The 10,263-nt window shown below is 44.7% G+C and overlaps 1 long non-coding RNA gene across 1 annotated transcript; it reads right to left on the reverse strand.

Moving 5' to 3' along the window:
• Positions 1-5,216: 5,216 nt before the first annotated feature.
• Positions 5,217-9,973, reverse strand: LOC130369248 (uncharacterized). Its single transcript, XR_008892705.1, has 3 exons — positions 9,895-9,973; positions 6,801-6,897; positions 5,217-5,290 (listed from the first exon to the last, which is right to left on the reverse strand). It is a non-coding gene; the product is annotated as an uncharacterized LOC130369248 (long non-coding RNA).
• Positions 9,974-10,263: the final 290 nt, after the last annotated feature.

Consider the following 10,263-nt stretch of genomic DNA (forward strand, 5'->3'; position numbering starts at 1 on the left):
ACATGAGCTCTCATACCAGCCCGTACGCGGAAAAATAAAAAGTTACAGGGGTCAGAAGATGACAATTTTAAACATATACATTTTCCTGCATGTAGTTATGATTTTTTCAGAAGTACGACAAAATCAAACCTATATAAGTAGGATATAATTTTAACCGTATGGACCTACAGAATAAAGATAAGGTGTAATTTTGACCAAAAAATGCACTGCGTAGAATCGGAAGCCCCCAAAAGTTACAAAATGAAATTTTTTCTTCAATTTTGTTGAACAATGATTTTTTTTCCGTTTTGCCGTGGATTTTTGGGTAAAATGACTACTGTCACTGCAAAGTAGAATTGGTTACGCAAAAAATAAGCCATCATATGGATTTTTAGGTTCAAAATTGAAAGAGTTATGATTTTTAGAAGGTGATGAAGAAAAAATGAAAATGCAAAAACGGAAAAACGCTGAGTCCTTAAGGGGCTAAACAGACAAGCCAACAAAGTAAACATCTCGTTCATGCCCAGTGCAGTTTAGCAGTTTTTAGTGATAGTTGTGCTGTATATGTAAAAGGAACAACAACTAAAGACAAGCATATGTGTTACCCTCTGCTGTACAGTGGGGATCAAAAGTTTTGGCACCCCAGGTAAAAATTTGTCTTAATGTGCATAAAGAAGCCAAAGAAAGATGAAAAAATCTCCAAAAGGCATCAAATTACAGATTAGACATTCTTATAATATGTCAACAAAAGTTAGTTTTTATTTCCATCATTTACACTTTCAAAGGTATCGCATCCCCATCGTGAATGTCAGTGCAGCGCTCCCGGTCAGCGGGTCTGACCAGGGCACTGCAGAGAGGAGAACGCCGTGAGCGCTCCGGGGAGGAGCAGGGACCCGGAGCGCTCGGCGTAACAGTACCCCCCCTTGGGTCTCCCCCTCTTTTTGTCTCCTTGTCCCTTTAAATGAGACGAGAACATAGGGGGCGCCTCTTGAGTTTCCTTCCGGAACAAAAAGAAGTCCTGGGTAGCTACATCAGCGGCAGGTAATCCAGAAGAAGTGGGAATGGGGAGGGGGGGCAGAGGGTGAAGCTTGTCACGGGCCAGAGTGTCACCAGGAAGGGGGCTATGAGGAGCAGATGTGAGGCATCGTTTGTGACAAGCAGGACCCCAATTCTTGATCTCCCCGGTGGTCCAGTCAAGGGTGGGAGAATGACGCTGGAGCCATGGCAGACCGAGGAGGACTTCAGAGGTGAAGTTGGGCAGAACAAAAAATTCTATTTTCTCGTGATGGAGTCCAATGCTCATAAGCAAGGGCTCTGTGCGGTAACGCACAGTGCAGTCCAACTTCACTCCGTTGACCGAAGAAATGTAGAGCGGCTTGACGAGACGGGTCACCGGGATGCAGAACCTATTAACCAAGGAGGCCAGAATAAAATTTCCAGCAGAACCAGAGTCCAAGAAGGCCACAGCTGAGAAGGAGAAGTTGGCAGAAGGAGCAATCCACAAGGGTACAGTGAGACGTGGAGAAGCAGAATTCACACCAAGGGACGCCACTCCCATTTGAACAAGGTGCGTGCGTGCGTTTCCCAGACGTGGAGGACGAATAGGGCAATCCACCAAGAAATGTTCGGTACTGGCGCAGTACAGACATAAATTTTTATCTCTGCGGTGAGTCCTCTCTTCATGGGTCAGGAGAGACCGATCCACTTGCATAGCCCCATTGGCGGGAGGCACAGGGGTAGATTGCAAAGGATACTGGGAGAGAGGTGCCCAGAGATCAAGGTCCTTTTCCTGGCAGAGCTCCTGGTGTCTTTCAGAAAAACGCTTGTCGATGTGGGTGGCCAAAAGGATAAGTTCTGACAGGATAGCTGGAATTTCTCGTGCTGCCAGAACATCTTTGATGTTGCTGGATAGGCCTTTTTTAAAGGTCGCGCAGAGGGCCTCGTTGTTCCAAGTAATTCAGAGGCGAGGGTACAAAATTGGATGGCGTATTCGCCTACAGAAGAATTTCCCTGGACCAGGTTCAGCAAGGCAGTTTCGGCAGAAGAAGCTCGGGCTGGTTCCTCGAAGTGTTACGCCGAGCGCTCCGGGTCCCTGCTCCTCCCCGGAGCGCTCGCGGCGTTCTCCTCTCTGCAGCGCCCCGGTCAGACCCGCTGACCGGGAGCGCTGCACTGACATTCACGATGGGGATGCGATTCGTATAGCGGGACGCGCCCGCTCGCGAATCGCATCCCAAGCCACTTACCCGTCCCAGTCCCCAGCTGTCACGTTCTGGAGATTTAAGATTTAAGATTTAAAGGGCCAGTGCACCAATGATTGGTGCCTGGCCCAATCAGTCTAATTAGCCTCCACCTGCTCCCTGCTTATATAACCTCACTAACCTCACCTTCCTTGCCGGATCTTGTTGCCTTGTGCCAGAGAAAGCATTTAGTGTTGTCCAAAGCCTGTGTTCCAGATCTTCTGCTATTGCCATTGACTACGAACCTTGCCGCCTGCCCCGACCTTCTGCTACGTCTGACCTTGCCTCTGTCTAGTCCTTCTGTCCCACGCCTTCTCAGCAGTCAGCGAGGTTGAGCCATTGCCGGTGGATACGACCTGGTTGCTACCGCCGCAGCAAGGCAATCCCGCTTTGCGGCGGGCTCTGGTGAATACCAGTAGCAACCCTAGAACCGGTCCACCGACACGATCCACGCCAATCCCTCTCTGACACAGAGGATCCACCTCCAGCTAGCCGAATCATAACACGAAGACACTACGGACTTCAGCGAAGAAGGACTGGACTGAGGCTGTGGCAGGATCATTGCGGTCCCAGAGCGGTGTGGCCCAAGACAAGGCCTTTCCAGACAGAAGACTAACTACGAAAGCCACCTTCGACCGTTCTGTGGGAAATTGGTCCGACAACATCTCCATATGTAGGGAACATTGAGACAGGAAACCACAGCAGAGTCTAGAGTCCCCACCAAATTTGTCCGGCAGGGACAAGCGGAGGCTAGGAGCGGCCACTCGCTGCGGAGGAGGTGCAGGAGCTGGCGGAGGAGATGGTTGCTGCTGTAGCAGTGGCAGAAGTTGCTGTAACATGGCAGTCAACTGCGACAGCTGCTGTCCTTGTTGGGCAATTTGCTGAGATTGCTGGGCGACCACCGTGGGTAGGTCAGCGAGACTTGGCAGCGGCACCTCAGCGGGATCCATGGCCGGATCTACTGTTATGATTCAGCTGGCTGGATGTGGATCCTCTGTGTCAGCGAGGGATTGGCGTGGACTGTGTCGGTGGACCGGTTCTAGGGTTGCTACTGGTATTCACCAGAGCCCGCCGCTAAGCGGGATGGTCTTGCTGCGGCGGTAGCAACCAGGTCGTATCCACCGGCAACGGCTCAACCTCGCTGACTGCTGAGAAGGCGTGGGACAGAAGGACTAGACAGAGGCAAGGTCAGACGTAGCAGAAGGTCGGGGCAGGCGGCAATGTTCGTAGTCAATGGAAATAGCAGAAGATCTGGAACACAGGCTTTGGACAACACTAAACGCTTTCTCTGGCACAAGGCAACAAGATCCGACAAGGAAGTGAAGGGGAAGTGAGGTTAAATAGACAGGGAGCAGGTGGAGGCTAATTAGACTGATTGGGCTAGGCACCAATCATTGGTGCACTGGCCCTTTAAATCTTAGAGACCTAGAGAGCGGAGCCGCGCGCGCCAGAACGTGACAGCTGGGGACCGGGACGGGTAAGTGGCTTGGGATGCGATTCGCGAGCGGGCGCGTCCCACTATGCGAATCGCATCCCCATCGTGAATGTTAGTGCAGCGCTCCCAGTCAGCGGGTCTGACCGGGGCGCTGCAGAGAGGAGAACGCCACGAGCGCTGTGGGGAGGAGCAGGGACCCGGAGCGCTCGGCGTAACATTCCCCTTCTTCTCCAAACATACCTTTGCTCATTCCGGCCAAAAAGTTCCATTTTAACCTCATCGGTCCACAGAACTTGTTTCCAAAATGCATCAGGCTTTTCTATATGTTCATTTGCAAAGTTCAAACGCTGATTTTTGTGGTGAGGACGTAGAAGAGGTTTTCTTCTGATGACTCTTCCATGAAGACCATATTTGTACAAGTATCTCTTTAGAGTGGAATAGTGTACCACAACTCCAGTGTCTGCCAGATCTTTCTGGAGGGATTGTGCAGTCAAATGTGGGTTTTGAATTGTTTTTCTCACAATCCTGCGAGCTGTTCTGTCGGATATTTTTCTTGGTCTTCCAGATCTTGCTTTAACTTCCACTGTTCCTGATGATTGCCATTTCTTAATTACATTCCAAACAGAGGATATTGACATCTGAAAACGTTTTGCTATCTTCTTATAGCCTTCTCCATCTTTGTGAGCGTCAACTATTTTCAGTTTCAGATTTCTAGACAACTGCTTAGAAGAACCCATGGTGCTGATTGTTGGGGCAAGGTCAGATGAGTCTGGGCATTTAAAACCTTTGAGATTGACATCACCTGGTCTTCCCAGATGATGATTGAGAACAATCCATGACACTGGCAGGTCTCAGCTTTGCAAAGGGGGTAGTGTAAGCAATAAATTCTGCAGGGTTCCCAAACTTTTGCAGATGCCATTTTTTTTGTTTTCTGTTATTTTGAAAGTGTAAATGATGGAAATTTTTGTTGACATATTATAAGAATGTCTAATATGTAATTTCATGCCTTTTGGAGATTTTTCCATCTTTCCTTGGCTTCTTTATGCACACTAATACAACTTTTTACCTGGGGTGCCCAAACTTTTAATCCCCACTGTATAGCATTTCAGTTTATAGGACATTTTTCAATGTTATATCTGGGGTAGGGATCATTGCAGACTAGAACCCAATAACTACGCCTACCTACTTGGACGATCCACCCTAAATGGTGACCCCCAAATTGCTGAGTGTATAAGGCATCTGGAAAGTCAGACAACCCAGGTTTGCAGCACATGGGCAAAAAAGATACAGAGTCAGCAGACAAGGGGTTATTTCAAAACAAGACAGAGAGTCAAAATCTAGTGGGGAGCATTGTACACAATCAGAAATAATAACAAAGTCAGGACAAGCCAGGGTCAAAACATGAGGGTAACACAGTACAAATTCATCAGGCAAGAGGATAGTCAAGGAACAAGCAGAAATCAGGTCACAATAGGTCAGGTCAGAAATACAAGATATAGAATGCTGGTAAAAGGAAAAACATTATTCACAGGCAAAGGACTGAGTAACAAGTTTAAATATCCTACCTCTGGTCAGGTGTGAACAACGGTGTCGGTAACAGGCTGGGTAACGTGCAGGGCCATTGTCAGGACAACTAGAACTGGAGGCAACAATGGAACCAGGCAAGGTAAGTTAATTACAGTTAATATGAATACTGATTCTGAATAATAATCACAAGTTAGCACAAGTCACAATTCTATGTAGTTTTTTGATAATACGGAGAACAATAAAACTTACACAGTCATTTTGGACACACATGATTATCATGAATGGCTTGAGGAAAAACATATTGGCACCACAAATCATGGTAAATATAGGGGCGGCTTCCTTATAAGTAATGAATGGCTGGTATAACAATTTGTATAGCCCTCTACAGCATCCCCCAGATTTTGTGTGCTGCTGTACAGGCTTTACAGGTGTCTCAAATGGTGTGGGTTTCCAGCGCCCAGGACAAGGCAAGTATTGCACCCTCTAAAAGTCCATCCTCCTCTATGTACATTCCTTGGCACATTATTCCACAGAAACCGTGCTGCATTGCCTATCAGTTTGAGACTAAGACTACAAATGTAGCCGCCAACATTATTTGCAGCACTACAAAGAATGTTTGTACAGGAGCCGAGACTTTTGACTCTACAAACGAAAATAACCTTCATATGCCTCCTTTAGGAATCAGAGGCACATGCAAGTGCATTAAGAGGCCATTCATCTTTATGGGTGCCATATTACTGTGTCATATAGTTGTAAGGCATGTGCAATAGGTTTCCTGATTTATCATGTCAACATATCTGGATTTAGGTAACTTAATTCTGTCTCTGCATACCATTGCTGTTCATATTACTGTTGTCTTTCTGCCATCTTGAACTACTTTGCCTATTTTCCTCTGACATAAACAAATCATTTTTGATGACACAACTGCTGCTCACTTTTTTCTCTTTTTGGACCATTCTCAAACATAAGAGATGGTTGTTCATGAAAATCCTATTAGATCAGCAGTATATATACTGACAACAGTCTACCTGGCACCATCAACCATGCCACGTTAGGTGTCACTTAAATCCTCTTCCTGATGCTCCGTTTGAACTTCAACAAGTGCCATGTGATTGGCTGATTAGCTATTTGTGTTATCAAGCAATTGAACTGGTGTACCTAATAAAGTGACTAGTTTAATTATCCAAATGTAGTCAGCTGGTCACTATGTTCAGGTAATTTCCAACACATTTATATGTTTATTTAGTGGGATATAAAAGTGCAGAAGACCATGCTGTTGAGTCTAGCTAAATAAAGTATATGTGTGGAAAATGGCCCAAAGGTAAGAAAGTAATGGTGCTTAACGCACCAGAAATGCGTTGGTGCCTGACAGGGACCTGTCTGTGTTATTATGATTTTCAACTTACTTTGTTATTATGATTTTAATCTTTTTGAATGAACAAAAGTTACATTTTTACCAATGGACAATGGATCAAAAGCATTTTGTGAAGTGGTACATGGGCCGCACATTAAGAGCCAGGGTATTAGAAAATATGTCACCAACATAAAATATTGATATGTTGCAGATATAGTAATTCTAGCACTATCTCATATCTACAGCCTTTAAATATTGGTGTTTTTACCTTATATTTGGCCATTATAATTTTACCCACTAGATATCTTCATACAGGCTAATTCAATATTCAGTTCATGGCTACTCACAGCATGTCTTTTCGATCCCTGCAGTAGGCAATGAGAGACAGAGTCAGGAAGTGAAAGCTGACGAAGCTTGCTCACATACACACACCCCTGCTAGGAAGAGGAATGCAGGAGAAGTGAGAAGCACAGTGGGGCTGTTATCTGACCAGTCAACACAGATAAAAGTGACAGGAACATCATACTAACTACAGTGTGAGCAACATCCTTGCTTATATTTTTTCCCCCATTAGTGACAGGTATGCTTTATCTGCGGACATCAGGTATGCTCTTGGGACTTATTGCACCAGGGTGTAGCCAGACACTCACTGCGAAATATGGACAGTGGCGATCCAAACACTGCCTGTCATTAAAGGGGTTATCCAGGAAAAACGTTTTTTTTTTATATATCAACTGGCTCCAGAAAGTTAAACAGATTTGTAAATTGCTTCTATAAAAAAATCTTAATCCTTTCAGTACTTATGAGCGTCTGAAGTTAAGGTTGTTCTTTTCTGTCTAAGTGCTCTCTGATGACACGTGTCTCGGGAACCGCCCAGTTTAGAAGCAAATCCCCATAGCAAACCTCTTCTAAACTGGGCGTTTCCCGAGACACGTGTCATCAGAGAGCACATAGACAGAAAAGAACAACCTTAACTTCAGAAGCTCATAAGTACTGAAAGGATTAAGATTTTTTAATTGAAGTAATTACACAAATCTGTTTAACTTTCTGGAGCCAGTTGATATAAGTTTTTTCCTGGATAACCCCTTTAAACACCATGATAAATGCAGATCACATTTATCCTGCCGCTGATCGCCGATTCCCTGATGTAGCCTGGCTTAGCTAGACAGTATCAGTGGATCGACGATCACACTACATAATGCTATGCCATAGGCATAAAAAAAAAAAGAAAATAAACATGCTTGGCATTGCCGCATGTGTAATTGTCCAACCAATTAAAAAAGGTCCTGCACAGTCAATGGCGTAAGCTTAAAAAATACTAAATGGGAAAAATGCTGATTTTGGGGCACTTCATATATCAGAAAAAATGTATAAAAAAAGTGATCAAAAAGTGCCATCAAAACAATAATGGTATTGATAAAAACTACAGATCATAGCGCAAAAAAATGAGCCCTCATACAACCTTGTAAACAAAAAAATAAAATAGTTCTAGGGATCAGAAGAGAATTTTAAGCATACTGATTTATAGTAGTACAATGATAGAAAAGACTTTATAAATCGGGTATCATTTTAATTGCATTGACCTACAGAATAAAGCCAATATGTCATTCTTTACAATAAAGTGCAAAAATTTAAATTGGCTGTGTCCTCAAGGCCAAAATGGGCTGTGTCCTTAAGGGGTTGAATAATACAAAACATTAGTTTACACACTGCTCACCTTCCCTTAATGCAGTATGCCCCACACTGTACAAGAGGACACTTTATTTCACAGCACAATGACTCTATGGACGTATAGGAATTTTCTAATTAAATAGGAATTGGGTTTGTGCAAAGTCAGTAGGAACAGTGTTGTCACTTGAGGCCATTGTCTTCCTTTGCGGCTCAGTTGGTATGCTATTGATTTTCTTGAGGCCCAGTGGTGTACTATTACATATAACCTAGAAACAAACATTTATTGTTACTTTCTTGTCCTATCCTCTTGCCATTTGTCTACACTAGAATACACACTATAATTAGAATGGAACACAGAAAGCTTATAACCAAATACCAATTAACACTGATGACTTCACCTAGAAACCATAAAATTCTAATTTATAAAGCAGGAAAAAATTAAGTACAGTGGTCCCTCAAGTTACAATATTAATTGGTTCTGGGATGACAATTGTATGTTGAAACCATTGTATGTTGAGACCAGAACTCTATGGAAACCTGGTAATTCGTTCTAAAGGCACCAAAATGTCATCCAAAAATAGGAAAAAGTGAGGAATAAAGAAAAATAAGTAGATAACTAATACAGATAAAGCAAATCCTTACATATAAAGGTAAGGGTGCATGCACACTACGTTTCTTAAGATACGGGACCGTATACGGCTAGGGAGAGGGGGGCGGAGAGTCGGGGGCGGGGCAACCGCACGCTGCCGTATGCGGTCCCGTATCTAATGTATTTCAATGAGCGACCGGAGTGAAACGCTGCCTCCGGTCGGCTCCGTTTTGGCCCGTATATGGTTTCCCGACCGGACCTAAAAACGCTGTTGACTACGTTTGTAGGTCCGGTCGGGAAACCGTATACGGGCCAAAATGGAGCCGACCGGAGGCAGCGTTTCACTCCGGTCGCTCATTGAAATACATTAGATACGGGACCGCATATTGCAGCGTGCAGTTGCCCCGCCCCCGACTCTCCGCCCCCCTCTCCCCAGCCATATACGGTCCCGTATCTTAAGAAATGTAGTGTGCATGCACCCTAAGAAAGATCTGCTGTGAGCTGTAAATCAAGGTCTATGTCAGTGTTTCCCAAGCAGGGAGCCTCCAGCTGTTGCAAATCGACAACTCAGTTTTAGTTTTGCAACAGCTGGGGGTTCCCTGCTTGGGAAACACTGGTCTATGCAGAAGACAGGAGCTTATTCCGGGTCCTGTACAGTAAACTAAATGTCCTAAAAAAGTAACATGGAGTCGCCCTCACCTGGTGTCCAAAGGAGCAGGTAACCCTGGTACAAGTAAAGAGTACAGAACATGTAATACCTCCCTGTACTGTAGGGGGCGTTACCAGACACCAGTCAGTGCATACACTTCAGTAATACAGGGGTTTTATCAGTAAATTGCAAAACAAAACAACGTAGTCTCAAGGTGATAACAGGTGCTCAACCCCAAGTGCAATTGTGCACACATACAGTGGGGTAGAGGACCCGCACCTATGGACAAAAGTGGGGTTTCAATCCTGTGGTAAATATATACAATGATATTCGCTAATCCTCAAAACTGATGTAAAAATGAGACATTAGCCAGTATATCCTTATATGAAGGACATACCTGAGCCCGCACACCATGCCAAGGTTTCTCATGTGATGCGGGACCTAACCACTAACCTTTTTTGCCTGGCCAGATGCATAGAACCAGGAACCAGATATACAGCAGCCTAAGGTCCAACTTGCAGACTGCTCCCCAGTCGCCTCCAGTGTGAACTCAGCACACATACAATGGGAGGGGGGAGACAGGTTACAAGCCCCACCCTTGCTGGTTTATATATAGCAGGCCTCACATCAGTAAATTGCCCATTCTGATTGGTCAGTTCTTTCGGCCATTGACACGTTTCAAAGATCTGGACTGTCCATAACATTGTATGTTGAGTCTGGTTTCAACTTACAATGGTCCAGAAAAGACCATTGTATGTTGAAACTATTGTATGTTGAGGCCATTGTAAGTTGAGGGATCACTGTACTGTATAATAATGGGAG

This window comes from Hyla sarda, chromosome 4 (genome assembly GCF_029499605.1).
Source record: "Hyla sarda isolate aHylSar1 chromosome 4, aHylSar1.hap1, whole genome shotgun sequence".
Taxonomy (NCBI): domain Eukaryota; kingdom Metazoa; phylum Chordata; class Amphibia; order Anura; family Hylidae; genus Hyla; species Hyla sarda.